Source organism: Uranotaenia lowii, chromosome 3, assembly GCF_029784155.1.
Source record: "Uranotaenia lowii strain MFRU-FL chromosome 3, ASM2978415v1, whole genome shotgun sequence".
Taxonomy (NCBI): domain Eukaryota; kingdom Metazoa; phylum Arthropoda; class Insecta; order Diptera; family Culicidae; genus Uranotaenia; species Uranotaenia lowii.
Window position 1 is genome coordinate 312,235,418 of NC_073693.1, and position 19,834 is coordinate 312,255,251.

Consider the following 19,834-nt stretch of genomic DNA (forward strand, 5'->3'; position numbering starts at 1 on the left):
AAGTCTTTAAATCTATAACTTTTATTCATTTGCTTAAATTAATTCTTAAAAATGTTAAACTTTAATTCAATTATATTATGAAATTATTTTTTTAATTTTAATATCATATTAATTGGAATAGTTTTTTTTTTTGAAGAATTAATTTTCATATGTAGGCAGGTTTCAAATTTTGTTCCTCAATTTTCCAAGCTCAATGAATCTAGTATATTTCAACTAGAGATGTACCGAATAGTGGTATTCGGCGAACGGCCGAATACCAAATAGTGGCCTTTCCAACTATTCGGCCAAACGAATATTCGGCCGAATATTCGGTCGAATATTCTGTTAAGTTTTTCATTGAAATACAAAAGCGATCCACTAATTTTTCTTTTATTTCTTCCATCTTAATGCCCCTCATGTTTAAAAGTCGATTATTCCCAATCAGATGTATATAATACATCAGATCTTCTTTATGTAGAGGTCGCTTTGATTTTCAAAATGTTACCATTAGCTGAAAGAACATCAAACAATGCTCCTAAGACGTTTATCCAGTGAAATCTGGGACAAAACTTGTAAAAACAGGTTCCAAGCTATTTGAAATTGCTATTTTGATATCGAATTAGATGAATGTCGAATTTCAACTAGATGTCTCCCAAAATAGAAGCAAAAATGAACGATGATCTTTAACCTTAAGCATACCATACTTTTTTCCACACGTGTCCACACAGCCGGGTCTGGACGGTTTTTTTGAAAACTTGGAAATTACTTGAAATTTAAACTTTTCATTGAATCACAGCTGCAGTGTTAAAATCGTATTTAAGGATTAAACAATAATTGATGTTCATTTTTAAATTTACATTGCAAAATCGTTTTGAAACGCAAAATCAAAAAATTTTAAAAACGAAATTTGAGTTTTATAACTTGGTTTATTTGGATATTATTTGGATTATTTGGATAATCTGAATAAACCCGGGTAAAATCCAGAAAGTTAAAAAAAATTGGTATCCTGGTCAGATTTGACTTATCTCGAATTTTAAAATGGATATATGGGCAAGCCTGGATAAATCAAGAAAATTTGGAATAACGATAATCAACATATAAAGCTATCTACAGTGAAAGATACACGGATACATCTAAGATGATTTACTGAAACCTTTATTTTTTGATGAGTTTGTTGCTATTTCAACTTTACTTTTGCATATTTCATAATTTTCCAAAATCAGTTGAAAAATTTCAAAATTCTGTTATTGCATAAATTTTTAAAAATAAATATTCGGCCTATTCGGCCGAATACTTAGCTCAACTATTCGGTGTGCCGAATATTCGGCTTAACGGTTTTTAGGCGGTATTCGGCGCCGAATATTCGGCCGACCGAATATTCGGTACATCTCTAATTTCAACCATCGAGACCTTTTTTCACTGGGAGGAAAACATAACAAAAATTGAACACCATAGCAACTTATACTTTTGCACCCAGAAAAATTGAAGCAGGCTAAAAATTCTTGGTAGATATTGAAATTTCTATATATTTTTCTATGTGTCATTTGAACACGTGGAATAATTTTTGAATGCTAGCGCCCCATCACAACCAGTGTTTTATTCACTTACTAAGCAGTTAAGACACGAACCTTTGGTTGATGGAAATGTGGTGCAGAGTTATATCAGTTTATCAGTGTACATAGTACACTTTCGGTGGGTTGGTGGTTTTAGCATTTGTTAGATGCTAGCCATCATATCCTCGAAAGATGTACGCTTAGAGTTAAGAAAAAAGTAATCTCTTCGAGGAAACATCATGTTTCATTGAGATCCTGTATGTGTTTGTCAGGCGGCGGCAACGCTATTCAAACCGTATGGAGCACATCTTCCGGATTTCCCCTCTTTTTCCCCTCGTTTTGACAGATTTAAGCTTTTTTCTTCAGATTTAAGCTTTCGTCTCCTATCTTCTCAAGGTAAAAAAAAGCTTAAATCTGAGTAAAAAAAGCTTAAAAACGAGATTCACGACCACTAATTTAAAAGATGTTGGTCACACGATACATAGACAAAACGTGTAACGTTGCCTCCCTCTGGTGTATGTGTAAGTTAAAAAAAAATTAAAAAAAAAAATTGGGAAAATTGTAGAAAAAATGCATTTCCAACAAATGCAATTTTCTCAACGAATAATGGTCCAATTTTTGAATGTAATACACCGTTGGAAAGGTAATTGTCTGAACTTAAAAATGGATTTGATTTAAAGGTTACACGGTTAAATTAAATTAGCAAAAAAGGGATTAATTGTTGAAAAAATGTATTTTTTAGCCTAAGTTGGGCCGAGCAGGGCCGAGCAGTCTCAAGAGACCATCATCACAGTTTAGTTTGGAATCTATACTATCTGAGGAACGTGATTTGTTGTTTTTTTGTCAGTTATGATTATCGATAATGCAAGCATAAACCAAAAAAATCTAAACTACTTATTGTTACTATTGTTGGTGTTATTAAACTACCTAAAGGAAAAGTGCCACTTTACATTTAGTCGAAAAAAATCTGAAAAGAATTGTTTGTGATAATATGGAACATAAGAGCATAGTGTTACTTTTTGATCCAAAAGAATCTCAAATAGTCAATGCAACAAAAGCATTTGAATTTATCAAGGCAAAATATAATATTGATCTTACCAAAGAATAATTTTGATCTTGATGAAGATGTAGAAAATGAATGGAATTGGTCGGGGGGTCAGATCTGGGCTTGGCGGGGGGGAAGGGGGGCGGGGGTTTCAGATAGTATCGACATCCCGAACAAATTTGCAGAAGACAGTAATCTGCTAGGACTACAATTGGCGGAGATATATTTTTGGCCACCAGTTTGCATGGATATGCCCCATAGTTGAATGGGGGGAAGGGTCTGCCAAACAAAAGACAATTGTTTGCATAACTCGAGAACCAATCAAGCAAATTGTGTCAAATTTGGCATAGGAAGGTGTTTGGGTAAGGGTAATTTTTTTACGAATAATAAGTACCCCTCCTTCCTTTCAGTGTGGAGAAAGGAAGGGGGGAGGGGAGCTACCTTAAATTTTTTCACATAACTCGAGAACTAATACAGATATTGGATCCAAATTTGACATGTGAAGGTATTGGAACACAAGCAATGTTTCTATGGTCATTTTGGACCCCACCCTTTTTTCAGTGGGGATAAACACAAGGAGGGGGGGGGCTTCTATTCATTTTTATTGCATAACTTGAGAACTATTCGAGCAAATGGAACCAAGTTTAGCTTGGAGGAGAATTTGGGTACGAGAAAGGTTGCTATGACTTTTTGACACCCTTCTCTACTTCTTGAGGAGAGATGGAAAGAAGGGAGGGGCTCCTTTACATTTTTCAGCATATTTGGAAAACTTATATATTATATGGTTCCCTCTGTTCTTCCAGTGGGAAAATCTATAGTGGGAGGGTGTACTCAAACAATTTTTTACATCACTCGAGAACTTATTCAACAAATGGAACCAAATTTTGCTTTGTAAGGTATTTGAGTAGTTACGAGGAATGTTTCTTCGAATATTTGGTAATACTGCCTCCTTCCAGTGGATGAAAGGAAGAAGATAAGCGGGCTCCGTTACAATTTTTCGCATAACTCGAGAACTATTCGAGCAAATGGAATCAAATTTGACATAGGTGAGAATTTGGATACGATCAATGGTTATATGAAATTTATGTCATTTAATTTAAAGTGCTGTTCAGTATTCAAATTTTTGTTTGTAAATTTACATTAAAAAAAATCACGTTCTACATCATGTTTGTTTGTAAATTTACATTAAAAAAAATCACGTTCTACATTATGTAATATAGAAGGTTAACAATTTCGGTGTTATTAAGGATTCAGATTTTTTTTTTTGCTGTGTGGAGCATCAAGTCGAAGTCGAAGTGCTTATCGATCAGCCGTTCGATGTTTGTTCATGAAACGATTCTGCTACACATCTGCTACACAATCTATTCTAATAAATATCATTCCATGCAGAAATCGTGTAAAACTTCAGCAAATTTTCCCGAATGAGAAAACGCATGGTTTTTTAAGGGCTACGTTGTTATAAAACAAGTTATACAACACATTTGACCGAATTTTACAAGAAATTAAATTTTACATGTAATGTAAAGCACAGCTTTTTTTCTGTACACCCTACAAATTGTTTTTTTTTTTACAAAACAAAACTATAGGCGAATTGAAATTCAAAAACAGTTTGAATTTGACACACCTTATTGGATAGCCATGCCGCGACATGCCTAGTGCCTCTTGATGCTGATGGAAGTTGGAAGTTGGGCGAATGGCGGGTGACACATTATTTCCAAACATGTGCTTAATACATAATTTAGATTTAAGGGTTTTCAGTCTGTGTCGTCGTCCATCGATGACATCTCGGATGGAAGTGGGGGAAAAGGGGACCTGAAAATTTCACTGCGAACAAGAAGTCAGCCCATTTGTGTGGAAATTAATGGCGTCGCACAGTGGGCCAGGAACCACACTTTTGCGGTCAAAATTGACTGCAGGCCAGAGGCTTCGTTGTAGCTCATCGATGTCTTCGACAAAGTTACTCGACTATATTTGCGCTATCTATTGATAGATTGGAATTAGTTCTATTTTTCTCCACAAGGTGGCGCCAAAATCTAACTTTTTACAGAATCAAGATACAGGCATGGTTTTTTCTACAAAGTTGTTCATTATACCTTTTACATTAACTTTGTAGAACATTGTTAAACTCTATGTTGTGTACTTACCTTGCAAAAATAATAATTTAAGAAAACCTTGCAAAAAATGGTTTTTTCACCTATTTTTGTGTTTAGCTAAACAATACCTCGAATTTCCACAGTGTTCGATTGGAATTGACTTAAATGAGATATTTTAGTGGAAAACTTATTTGTTTCGCAGATTTTTTTTGTCAAAATCACAAAAAATGGTTAAAATTATACATTTTTCAAATTGCAATAACTTGCTTGCGAGCAGTTTGGCGCACCTCATTTTTCGAGAAGTGACAGTTGTGATTATGATCTAAATGCATGTAAAAAATGTCGGTGGGTTCTCGTGGGTTCCTTGTCGAATGATTTAATAAAGTTGGTAAGTTATCAATACAAATCCACATATTTTAAGACATTTTTCAAAGAAATCATCCGAATTTCTCGTAGAAAAGTCGAATTTTCTTCATTCAGTTATTGGAGTCGCTGCTTGAATAAATAATTCAGCACATTTTTCGTACTTTTGATCAAATTAGAAAAAAAAAATATAAATTTTCAAAAATTAATTTAAATAAAAACAATTTTAAATATATATTTTTTTTTTTTTTTTGATAAATTTTACCAAATGTGCTTAATTGCTTAATTAAGCATCGCAATGGACCAAAGCAATAATAAAACGACGAAAATTCGGTTTTTCTACGAGAAATGCGGATGTTTTCTTTGAAAAAAGTTTCAAAATGTGTGAATTTGTATTGAAATTAACCAACTTTATTAAATCATTTGGCAAGGAACCCACGAGAACCCACCGACATTTTTTACATGCATTTAGATCATAATCACAACTGTCACTTCTCGAAAAATGAGGTACGCCAAACTGCTCGTAAGCAAGTTATTGCATTCTGAAAAATGTATAATTTTAACCATTTTTTTGCGATTTTGACAGAAAAAATCTGAGAAACGAATAAGTTTTTCACTAAAATATCTCATTTAAGTCAATTCCAATCGAATACTGTGGAAATTCGAGGTATTGTATAGCTTAACACAAAAATAGGTAAAAAAAACCATTTTTTGCAAGGTTTCCTTAAATTATTATTTTTGCAAGGTAAGTACACAACATAGAGCTTAACAATGTTCTACAAAGTTAATGTAAAAGGTATAATGAACAACTTTGTAGAAAAAACCATGCCTGTATCTTGCTTTTGTAAAAAGTTAGATTTTGGCGCCACCTTGCGGAGAAAAATAGAACTAATTCCAATCCATCAATAGATAGCGCAAATATAGTCGAGTAACTTTGTCGAAGACATCGATGAGCTACAACGAAGCCTCTGGCCTGCAGTCAATTTTGACCGCAAAAGTGTGGTTTCTGGCCCACTGTGCGTCGTGCAGAACCATCGCAAGGTTTCCGGAAGTCGAACGCGGTCGCCAATGTAATGTGCTACTGGCCCCTTATTCGGAAGGCAGAAGGCAACTCGGCCGTTTGTTCTCTCTTTTCGTGCCTCCTCACACACACATAAACAATAAACTGTTTGGCAGCAGTTAACTTTTCAGGAGCTCGGATGGAAAGTGAGCGAATGACTGCATTAAAAACCGATTCATTTACATTAAAGAACAATTTCCTGTTCTACCCCCGAAGGCTCGAAGCCGAGCTAAAGCTGAGTTGCTAGCTACTGCTGGCTGAAAGCGGATGTGAATTATTAACATTCGAAACGAAACCCGACTCCAGCCCGATTGCAGGGCTATATGAGCGAGGCCGGGAGCGTGGTGGACACAGTCAATTTCATTACGTGAATGCATGAGGGAAAGGCTTTTCATGAATGAAACAGCAATCACTCGTACCTTTTACAAATTTATTGTCAGTATTAAATAAACATCGTATCAAAATGAGCGCGCAATTACCGGCAGTTTGTGTCTGCATATCTACTCATGATGTGCTATGAAGTTATTAAGTTACTCCTTGAGGGAAGAACGATAGTTCAAAGTGGTATTGATTATTGGTCGTTGGAAACTATCCTTTTTCGTTGATTTTTTTAAAATTCCTTTTTATTTATTCTCAAATGTTTTGCAAATAGAAATATGTTTTCTCGGAATAAATAAATATTACCATTTAAAATATAATCAAAACGTTTTAACAAAAGTAAAAAAAAAAATTCTTAACATACACTGAACTGTAAATCGAAATCGTGAGCATTTTTAATTCTTCCTTTTTTTCAAATAGTTGTACCCGAATGAAAAATTCATAATGAATTAGCTACCACTACAATGAAATAAATTTAGTTTGAAATTAAAAAAAAAAATTATTCACTGGAGATTTATGTTTTTAAGTTTGAGCTTCAAACTTACACATAGAAACATTTACAGTTTATTACTTATTCCGTTAATATTTTAAATCTTAAGTTTTGGCACCTCAATTTTGTTATTAATGTCAGAATCAACAAATTTTCAAGAAAAATAATAAATTTGGAGGGTATTGTGAAGAAAAATGTTGTAGATAGAAATTATTGATTGGTTTGCGTTTGCTATAAAATCATCAAATAAATACAATATTGATGACTTCTATCATTAATTCATTCTGAATTATACTCGTTAACAAAATTTGAAAAAAAAAACATGAACTTCAGAGAGCGACCTATACTTTTAATGTGAAAATGGGCGCTTAGTCCAAAAATAAAATCTCAATCGAATGATTTTTAAGTTTTGCTCCAAATATAACATTTTTGAAAAATTAAAAAAAGTAATTCTTGTTTTTAGAATAAAAAATGTCATACTGCATCACATAAATATTTTTTTTTTAAATTGTTGGTGAATGATAAATTTGCAATCGAACGTTAATTTTGCGTACTATCAACAGTTTTGTTTAAATAAGTGAAATAATGATAGAAAATTAAAATTAAAAATACATTTTTCTCAAGAAAAATTTAGGTACCGTTTAATGGAGCATCATGAAACAGCAGTGTGGCAAGCAGTGTAAGATGCAAAATTTGTGTACCACAACGCTGGTGAATTTTTATTTGAATATAAAGTAAAAAAGTTATCATTGAATGATAACAAAATGGTGAAGACATAACTTTTCTATCGTGAGATTTTTTTTTTAAATTTGATTTTCATAGAAAATTTAAAAAATCGGGTGATAGATGTACAAATTTTCACATTTTTCGATGCTTTAGATATATCACCGACAAACTTTATATTGCTTTTATTATCCTGTACTAACACTGTTGAAGTAAAATATTTTTCAAAAAAATATGTTTATAATTCATTTACCAGTCCACTAAAATGCATCAAAATGCAAATCAAATATTTATCTTTTAAATCTCGTTTACATATGCTGTAATATGATGGTTTTGCATTACGCGTATATTTTACCTCTAAATGTATTCAGTACGCTTATGATATTTCTTCAAAAACATATTTGAAAGAAAAAATGTAAAATTTAATTTGATCAAACACAAAGATTACTGCAATTGGTGCTGTATCCATTATGACATCACAAATATATCCAAAACTAAAAATTTGATTTTTCATTAAAAAAAACAATGTTTGTGGTAACGTACCCTTGTTTCTTTGTTGGCTGAAAATTGCATGTTTTTGTAAATTGAAAAATAACTTGAGAACTTGTGTTTTCCCCAGTTAAGGTGAAAAGGGACAGCGTTTAATTGATCAAGTAAAAAGTGTATTTGAGCTTCCATCTTATTGAACGTGAATTTATGCTTTTTTTTTCGCTACGCAGTTTTTTTTATTGTTTATTAAAAATCAATATGATCACCTTTTTCATCACCCATGGTTATATTTGGAGAATTTTTAATCCTGGTGCAAATTGGAGGTTCAAAATAACCAAGAAATTTATAAGTTTTGATTTGTAGATAGCCAGCGAAAGCTTAAAGTGGATATCTTCTGGGATAATGTTTTGTTGGAATGTGTCGCTCTTTTACGCAATTTTAATCAATTGTTTTTCTTTTTTTCCCAAAATCATGTTAGAAGTATTTTTCACCGTATTCCAAATTTGCAGACATGGCGCATCTCTTTTTGCAGTATTTCCAAACAAAACTTCTCATGGTATGAAATTTTGAGATTTTTTATTTTTCATTTTTTTTTTAACAAATTCCAAATAACATTCTATATCTGTTATCTGAAATGAATTTTGTTATCTGCTCTAAGTTATATGATCTTGTCATAAAATTTATCAAAACTTGAATGCTTGAGTCAGGGCCGTAGGATGCACCGGGTTAGGGGGGGGGGGGGGGGGGGGTTTGATGACATTTTTTTTCAATAACATTTTTGTTTGAACAATGCATTAACATGTGAAAAAATCTATATGTACAAATTATTCAGGTTTAAGTTACTTTGCATTTAAAGTTATTTATTTTTGAAAATAAGTCCTGTCCAATTTTTGTTCATGACTTGTGATATAGCTCAGTTGATGAATCAGCTTTGAGCTTAAATTTGAACACAAACCTTGGATTTTAGTTCCAAGTGTGAATTTTGCACTTTGAACCCAAATTCTAAACCTGAATCTAAATACCAGATAAGAAATCCTATGAATTTGAAACCAAACAACAAAATTTTTATCAGAACCCTGAACCAGAAATTTTTTATTTGATTCTGAATTCATGGTTTTCATTATATATTTTTGTCAATTATTAATTCATAATTGAACTTTTAAACTTAAATAAAATAGTGAATGATTAAATTGTTTAACATTTTTCAATTCTGGATTCATGAAACTTTCTAATGTTTCAACTTTGCATATAAATTGAACATATAAGTTTTAGATCCAAATCTTAAAAATGGTTTGAATATAAATGTTTTCAATGAATAAATTGATTTTCGGCGATTTCAGTTACGAAAAAATCTTAAAACGATTTTTATTTCTTCATCCGACGTTTCGACATTTATTATGCCTTTTTCAAGGAGTCTATTGATATAACATAATTAATGATGTGTTTTAAAAATGTGTTACAATATGTGGTGTATTTACTGAAATTTCTCGTTTTAACTGTCCAAAATTTTTTTGAATCTGCTAAACCGTCTAATCGGGAAATGTAAGTCCAGTTGTCTGTGGTGTATAACAAAAATATTCAAAGTTGAGCTTTCTACTTGCATGCAATCTTCCTTGAAATCTGTTGTACTTACTATTGATCTGGTTGAGTTGGATATAACACTTTGCAAGTTTTGAAAACGAAAAACGGATACAACATGATCTGCATTATTTTGGATGTTGTTTTCCACCTAGCCACTACTGATGTTTGTTGTATTTTGTGTGTTTGTTGTATTTTGTGTGTTTGTTGTATTTTGTGTGTTTTATGTATTATTATGTGTAATGGTGTGTTTTTGTTTGTTTTTTGATGGAGTTGAAAATGCCGGCATAGATGACACTGAGCCCTTCAGTATCAGTCTTCTTATTTACCGTGTTGCCATTCCTCGCGATGTGACACATTTCTAAAGTTTGTTGAACGGAAGTAAAATTGTGACGATCAATTATCCTCGTGCTGTTCCAATCAAAGTAGTGATCGTGTTTTATGCTGTGGTGAAGTAATGTAGTTTGTCCATTCAAATTTGCCATTCGCGGGTCGTCTTTATCCACTCCTTCGCTTCGCAGTTTGTCTAATGCCTTTTTGTTCGATTTGTGTCCGCCAATCCTCTCCTTTAGTGTGTTTGTGGTCATCCTAATTGCAATGTATTGAGAATCGCAGTCATTGCAAGGTATCGAGTAAACGACGTTCGAAAAATCGTCCTGGTGTACCGGATCTTTTACTTTCGTAAAAATCTGCTTTATTTTAGAAATCGTTTTCGTAGCTAACGTAGTTTCAATAAGCTAGCTTAATGAAACTGAGCAATACAAATACAAATCCATCTCGTACATTCCTGGATTAACCGACAAAATCGGAAAATGTCTTAAAATAGACTATTCATCGATTAAGTAAGCTACGAAAACGATTTCTAAAGTAAAGCAGATTTTTACGAAAGTAAAAGATCCGGTACACCAGGACGATTTTTCGAACGTCGTTTACTCGATACCTTGCAATGACTGCGATTCTCAATACATTGGGATGACAACAAACACACTAAAGGAGAGGATTGGCGGACACAAATCGAAAAAAAAGACATTAGACAAACTGCGAAGCGAAGGAGTGGATAAAGACGACCCGCGAATGGCAAATTTGAATGGACAAACTACATTACTTCACCACAGCATAAAACACGATCACTACTTTGATTGGAACAGCACGAGGATAATTGATCGTCACAATTTTACTTCCGTTCAACAAACTTTAGAAATGTGTCACATCGCGAGGAATGGCAACACGGTAAATAAGAAGACTGATACTGAAGGGCTCAGTGTCATCTATGCCGGCATTTTCAACTCCATCAAAAAACAAACAAAACCACACCATTACACATAATAATACATAAAACACACAAAATACAACAAACACACAAAATATAACAAACATCAGTAGTGGCTAGGTGGAAAACAACATCCCAAATAGTGCAGATCATTTTGTATCCGTTTTTCGTTTTCAAAACTTGCAAAGTGTTATATCCAACTCAACCAGATCAATAGTAAGTACAACAGATTTCAAGGAAGATTGCATGCAAGTAGAAAGCTCAACTTTGAATATTTTTGTTATACACCACAGACAACTGGAATTACATTTCCCGATGAGACAGTTTAGCAGATTCAAAAAAACTTTTTGGGAAATTAAAACGTGAAATTTCAATAAATACACCATATATTGTAACACATTTTTAAACACATCATTAATTATGTTATATTAATAGACTCCTTGAAAAAGACATAATAAATGCCGAAACGTCGGATGAAGAAATAAAAATCGTTTTAATATTTTTTCCTAACTGAAATCGCCGAAAATCAATTTATTCATTACCCAAACAGTCGATAGATTTTTACTATAAATGTTTTTTTTTCATATTCCGATATAAGGAATTTAGAAAATAAAAAAAAATTATAATATTTCAGACTGAAAAACAAAGCCAAGATTCGAAACACCATTCTATACGAATGATAAATCAAACTGAAAATCAAAAACAATAAAATGGATACTTTCCAGATATTTTTCTACAAAACTGGAAAAATCCAGTCACTTGTATCCTAAAACATTGCGAAATAAGGGCACTTTGATTAAAAAAATTCTCAAAAATCCGGCCAATATGCAGGCGAATCTCGGAATTATTCCATTAATGTGAAAGAAAAAACACTTGGAGAGCTGTTTTTAGTTTAGCGAAACACATCAGCCGATTCAGAATCATCTTCAGGGCTTTCAAAAAATCGTTTATGTTTATTTTGCCAAAATTTGTTTGAAAAAAACTGTTTGGCCGCAAAATACAAAATGCAAAGGACCTAATAGAAATTTTCGCTTGATTTTGCAAATAGAATGAGAAAATCTGGAAAAAAAAACCAGACAATCTGGTAAGCTTAGTCTAACTTTATTTGGATTCAATATTTGGTACTCAATTACTACCAAGATGTTAGAAATTTTTTGAAAACTTGTTGTAGAATTGTGGTCCTGGAATGAGATTTCATGGTTTTGGAGTCGAGATTGTTACACTATTATGACTCTTGAATTATTTTATTTGTTTGTCAAAATTTGATAAGAATTAAAATTTTATGTTTAGCAAAAAATTATATTCATTTGCCATTTTTGGACCTTCATGGGGGGGGGGGGGTGTTTAACCGCCTAAACCCTAAGACTTAAGGTTTTATTTTTCAAGCTTCTTGTGTTCGAAGATGTTTATGAATCAAATACCTGTTTCTGACCTCTAGTTACTGAGTGTTATGAGTCTAACGTTGTTTAGTTTTCAAGCAACTAAGCACGAAAGGAAGAAGAGGAGATTTTCTAACGTCTCTTAACTATCAATTTTTTTTTCTATGATTAAGTTCATATGGAATCACAAAATTGATGACATTCCATTCCTTAACTAATTGAACACATTCTGAACAATTCATCAAAAAATTAATGAAATCGATTTAAGTTCGCCTATACTAATTAGATTTAAATGACACCTTCTCGTGTTGTCACGTAAAACTGAAAAAAAGATTTTTCAATGAAATATTTACTCGTTAAAAAACAATTAAGAGTATTTCAATAATTTTGCAGTTGAATTGTTGAATATTTTTCTCCTTGAGTAATATGACATTCTTCAATATGGCCTTAAAATTAACATAACAAAATAACGGGGTTATATAAGGCTACCAGAATATTTCCCGAAGTCATGTGCAAGATATTCGATCTTTATTAAAACGAGCGATAATTTTCTTAGTTCAACCTTTTCTATGCTGCAAGTTTTCATTAAAAAACTGATAATTGAGTGCTGCTATTTGTTCAGTTACTGTTGAAAAAAATATTTCATGTGCAAGACATAATGCTTCATTCGCTGGGAACTCCTTAAATGTATTCTTTCTTCAATAATTGTGATAACGTGATATATTATTTATTGTGGGTAGACATCCAAGATTTACCAGATTCGAGTATACATGGTTTTTCAAAGTAAAATGATCAAGTAAAACAAACTACGGTCTGGTTTTTATATTTATACACAGGAAAAAAAACTGAAAACTAAAGTTGGGAATTTTTTTTTGAGAAAGCTTAATTTGTATTTATTTGGAAGTTTGGAAAACGATTCTAACGTTGCTGACGTGTTTCGATAAAAATAATAAAATTTGTAGCATTATTCCTTTCTTTGTTTTTGATTTTTTATTTTGAATAATCACTGAGTTCCACAAAGAATTTTCCAAACTTTGTTTTTAAAGATATCCAAATCATATGCTTAGATTCCACCAAGTTTTGAAAAAAAAAATGGTCCTGATTAGCTCAGCCTTCATAAATGCGGGAAGAAAATATATCAGCTAAGCGGGTCCCTTTGAAACCTTATATCAAGCTATTATAATTTACGTTTTAATTCCGATTTTCTAGTTCTTATTTCCTTTCCAAGATTTCTATTACATGTTTGGAAAAATTAAAGTTGTTTTAATTTTTTTACTAAATATGGTGTATGTTAATAAGTTTTCCTTGCAAAAAATGCTCTTTCAATCTTTTAAACATCTGTTAATTTTCTCCTAACTTTTTACCCATCTTTATCAATTTTCAATTCTGATATTCTTTCTCCGAAAATAAACACTTTCATCGATATACTGAAAATAAATTTATATACATTTTTATATTTTAATTGAGTTAACAAGAGAAGAAAATGAACCTGATTTGAACCGCAAACATAATTTCTTACTTCTATTTCATTACATTTCGTGGTTGAAAAGAATTAGGTTTTTATATGCTATTTTCAGAAGATACTACATTTTTTTTTCTAAAATAAATCCTTGAAAATCCATAATTTGTTATTTGAATCTTTGAAAACAAAATTCGCATTTCTAGGACTTTTGCAGGTTTTTCCTACGGCCCTGACTTAACATATCATAAACATTGATTGATATCGTAATACATTTCCGAAATGTAATCTTCCTTCTGTAACCTAAAAACAAACTCGCACGAACATATGCCCTAATGTAGCACTTGTATCTTTCCACTTGCCAATATCCATCGAACAATTCTCCAAGTTCCCCATGGGGCGTTTGGCAAATTTCGGAACCTTCTTAACCGAAAACTAACATTATCAGTATTCTTATCCATACATGAACTTCCACCCAGAAACAACACCATGATGTCTCGCTTGTTGTTTGGAAAACTGTGAGACTGCATTTGTGGTCTTCCCAACTTGGGCTAGGTTGTTCGGCACTGTTCCAACTCCAGTTAGGATAAACTTTCGTCTGGACCCCAAACAGGGCTTCGTTATTCGGTTGCACCCAGCAATTGAACCTCCGGTTCTCCTGTCTTCTGAACCTCAAACCGGCTGCCATCCCTTCGGTTATCTTTTGATGGGCTCCCGGGTTTGTTTACATTAAACTCCACACATTGAATGCTCTTTTAACCTTGCGAGGAGCTTCGGCCACATTTTGGCAATGGCTGTTGCTCTTTCAATTTTCGAACTTTTCTTTCAATGGAACTCGAACGAAACACTTAGCGGAGAAATTCGGAATGTGGGTGGGTTGCTCGGAAGGTTAACCGATATCGGAACGGAACAGCTTTTCCGGTACCACCATATTTCGTAGGACACTTTCTCCGGTGTCACAAATTTTGCTTCTGTATCCACACTCCACACAGAGGAGATTCTCTCCTTCTTGTTTCCGCAAGCCTGCGGGGGTGCTTTCGTAACAGTTTCCTTCAATGTGGACCCAATACCTACTAGAGTACCGGGTGTGACAGTAGTTTTGCAAAGTTCACCCTCTCTACGTTTTGGAATTTTCACCGGATTTGTATGTCCCGTTTTGCCAACCACTAGACTCCGGGAGGAAGCTTCGAAATATTGCCCAAGTTTAACGAGTGCATTAGCTGGTTTGGCTGATCATAAAGTATTGGAGGAAGTTGAAAAATAAGTTTAATTTTATTTGGTACCTTCAGTGAACTTTGTTGATCGGTGATAGGTATGAAAATTTTGTCCTCATTATTTAAAAAATATTCAATTTTTAAATTTTGCCTTTGTGGAAATGGAGTTATTTTTGAGAAGTTTTTATTTTTACCCAACTTTGATCAAACATTGCAAAATATTTACAAGCTAAAAGAAATTTTTAAATTTTGAAGACTATAATCATAAGCTCATGACTGAAGCAGAACATATCGATATTCGAGTTGGCTTAAATTTTCCAACGGTCGCCATAGAATGGCAACATCTATTTACAACAGCAAACTTAAAAATATCAATTTTTGAATATTTTTTGAAGTAAAATAGTCGAACCTAGACGAGAAGCCAAGAGACTGAATTTTCTTCTCGCTTAAAGTGGTTTCCCATCAATCCAAGTTATCTTTTGTGAGGGTTAGGAAGACGTAAATGGAAATATAATCCATAGAACCACAAATAATCTAGATTTTTTGTAATATTTATTGTGTTTCCAATAGAAATCCATTTTAACGAAGAAAAAATGCACAACTTTTTACAGTTTCCGTGCGTTCCATAACGTTATTTTATGCTTAAATTTTAATTTGTCGATTTTTTCTACATAGCCAGCCTAGGCAGGATAAAAAAAACTTTCGCTTTTAGATGCTTTCCATTTTCGCTTTCAATGGTTTTAAGACATAAAAATCATGATACCTAGGGATTTCTATCACTATTATTCACTCATTTTTTGAATGATTCCCCAATATATCCTTAAGATTTGATTGATGAAGACTTTCATAAATAGTTATTGAAAGCCTTCAAATAATGCCAATCTAAGAGGATTGATGAATTTATTGACCCGTACACCCACTCCGCTAAAAATGTCAATCATTTTCGATACCTACTTCAAGCTTGAACGTTTAAATTCAAAAGCCTCATCCAGTCCAACTGGCTCAAGGACTGATAAGGAGCAAGGCTAGGACACACCCACACCAAATCTCCTCGAATCGAAGAATGTCTGCCAGCCGTGCCATGCCAAGCCAGATATGATTTATAGCCGGACATTTTCAAGCCTTAAGAAGTATAGTGGATGCATCGAAATGCCACCAAAATGGAATTCCTTCAAGGGATTTTCCATTTTATATATCCCTTCTCTCGATAAGGCGGCGGCGCGTCGTCTTTCCCTTAGTCTACTTCCTTTGCCCTGTGGCATCGGAAAATCGGAAGAATTCCCGAAATAATTCATTTGTTATCGAAATTCCACCGGATAGAGATAGTGGCAGTGTTTGGCTCTGCTTTGGGAATGGCATTTTTATTTTTATTTTCTTTCTACTTTAAAGTAAATTTGTTTGATGCCAGCAATGGGGATGGCTATCGTTTCTGGGAACCATGAAAATGAGCTTCAACCAAATCCGTTAAGTAATTTGGTAGGATTTCATTGAATGTTTAATTGAGAGTCCATCATAAAGCAGAGGGAGTTGATCCGTCAATGCAAGAGCTTCTTTTTCTATAATTAAGGAATTTTAATGCTTTGTTTAACCAAAAATTCAATCGACATCACTGCATGTGCCTCGCAAAGCATTGCATGAAAAGTAGTCATGCAATACTTCGCCAGGTCCCAGCAGTTATGTCAATTGAATTTATTGATTATCAATTTCAAAAACATACCCCTGTTAAACAGCTTATAAATTTTTGCCTTATAAGATACAAAGTTAAGGTCTTCGACAGAGTTGTTTTGAAGAAAATTTCCTTTGGAGAATTAATAAATTGGCATAAAAAGCATACGCAGGCTTGGTTCCACTGAAGAAAAAATGATATTGATTTTTCAGTACAAAAAATTCAATTGTCCCATACAAACCAAAAAGTTTAATTAGGTAATTCATGTAAACGTTACTTAAAAATTCTGCAAAAATCATGGATCAGTTTTGAACCAAAACGAATCTTTTCAGATCCCGGGGTTGGAGAAATAAAAAACTGACCCCAAATCGACACAGTCTTCGAATACATTGCAACATGTTCATCGTACAGTGAGGGGCAAAATAAAGTGTCCAAATTATTTTTTTTCAATTTCTTTTATTTTTTTGGTTAAAATTCAACGAAAACACATCGTAATCATTTTTAAAATATTGTTTATTATGTTCTTTTCAATTTTTGTTAATGTTGCGCTGGAAAAAAAAGAAAGTTTTTCTGATAGATAAAAAACAGTTAATATTCCAATAAAAAACAGGGGCAAAATAAAGTGTCCAGATCAGTACAGCTTCAAATAATTCAAACTGAAGGCAGACAAGAACGATTTAATAATGGGTATAGCCTCCTTCAGCCTTCAACACCTCCTGCAAGCGCTTCGGCACACTTTCAACAAGGTTGTGCAAGTGTTGTTGGTCGAGTTCCTCCCACGCATGCTCCATGGCATCAAAATAAGTACTTTTATTTGTCACACCAGTCTTATCAATCAGAGCATCGAGGATGGCCCACAGATTTTCGATGGGGTTCAGATCAGGACTTTATTTATACTGCTATTTATACAGTGAGCGAAATAAGAATAGCACCACTATGTGTTTTGCTTATAACCCTCATCCGCATTAGAGTGTCATTTTGACACTATTGCAAGTATGAATGCTTGTAACTTTTTTCAGAAGCTTCAAAAAAGAAAAATTTCTTCGGGGACCCTAAATGAATTCAAAAGTCCTGGAAGCCTGAACAAAAAAACTCCCTTTTCCGACTTAGAGTGTCATTTTGACACTCCAAAAGTAAAATCGTCATAACTCTTTTTATATCTAACCGATAACAATGAAACTTATATCACTAGAAACCTTGTAATCGGTTAGATATAAAAAGAGTTATGACGATTTTAGCTTGGAGTGTCAAATTGACACTCCTAGTGCTGATTAGAATAATGAAATCTAATGCGGATGAGGGTTAAAATATGAATGATTAAAAATAACGAAAATTTTCTTCCATACTTTGTTCTGAATTGCTTAACGGATAAATCAAGCATAAGTTTACTATTTTTGGACGAAGCAATTGGCGTTGAGGACCAAAATTGTGAAAAAGGGGTGCGAAATAAGAATAGCACCACTTGAGTTTTTCAACAAAAACTAGTTTTTTTTAAATTTATCTACTGTGAAAATGTGAATAATAATGCTTCTACGAATTATTTGAATCGATGACTGCATTTTAGGAGATTTCCAGAATTCCAAAGGTTTTCAAAGGTTTTAAAAGGGGGTTTAAGAGATGCTGATATTTGATATTTAAGCTATAAAATTTTATCAAACTGCTTGATTTCTTCATAAACATTCATAAGTATGATGCAAAATGATGAAACATAGATTTGAGGCTGAATTTTAATCCATAAAACAAGTTGGAATTCGAAAATATTAATGTTTTTTTATAGTCAAACACTATTTCTCTAGTTTTAAGTCATAGATGGCAGCACTATATTGAAATATAACCAAATTCATGCCCATTTTCGAATATCCGACACTAATTAGGGTGTGCTGAATGATTTTGGTCAAGAAATAAATACATGGAACCGTTTGAACGCTTTGGCAATTCTAAGCTCACTAAATGAAAAAAAAAAAAAAGAATTATAATATAAATGTAATGATGAATTGCTACGAATAAAAACATATTCAAAAAAACTCAGAATGATGAATATGGGCTAAATAAACCTGGAAAATCAATATTGAGATTTAATTTGGCTTTAACTACAAGATAGTTCCGCCATCTACGACTTGAAACTGAAAAAAGTGTGGTTTACTGAAAAAATCTAAGTTTTTGATTTACAACCTTTTTTTCCGATTCAAAATAAATCCCAAATGTTTTTTCGTCATTTCACGTCATTTTAGTGAAGAAAATAAGTAGTTTGGTAAAGAATTACGCTCAAATATACAATTTCTTAACGCTAGAGGAGCATCTCTAGAAACCCCCTTTTAATACCTTTGAAAACCCTCGGAAATTTGGAAAACTCTTTAAATGCAGTTATCTATTCAAAAAATTTGTAGAAGCATTATTATTCACTTTCACACAGTATTTTTTTTTTTTAATAATCTTGATTTTTATTCAAAAACTCAAATGGTACTATGCTTATCACGCACCCTTTTTTTTACATTTTTGGTCCTCAACGCCAATTGCTACGTACAAAAAAAGTATATTATGCTTGATTTATCCGTTAAGCAAATCAGAACAAACTGTAGAAGTAAACTTTCGTGATTTTCAATCATTCATATTTTAACAAGCAAAACACATAGCGGTTCTATTCTTATTTCGCTCACTGTATATCGATCTATATAAAAATCAATTTCTGTATGTTTGTTTGTTTGTTTGTCCTCTATAGATTCTGCCGTCTTAAGAGCTAGAGGTCTGAAATTTGGTATTGATGCTCATTAGGACCAGGAATGATGAAAAATGTTTTCCAATTTTCGGATGACCCCTTCTGAAGGGGGTCGTCCATACAAAACAAATTTTGTTCTCGCGATATTGGCGTAACTTTTCGTCGGATTGTGATGAAAATTTGCACTTGAATGTTTTTAAAGACGAGAAATTGATTTCAGGTGTCAAATTTTGTGTAAGGGGTCAGCCAATGGGGTCGTCCATACTAACTGTTTGCTGTTTCAGCGATATTGACGTTATTATACATCGTTTTCAGATGAAAATTGGTACACGATAGTTATGTGTTTGTGTTCGTTTTTAAAAAAATTAGTGCTAGGGGC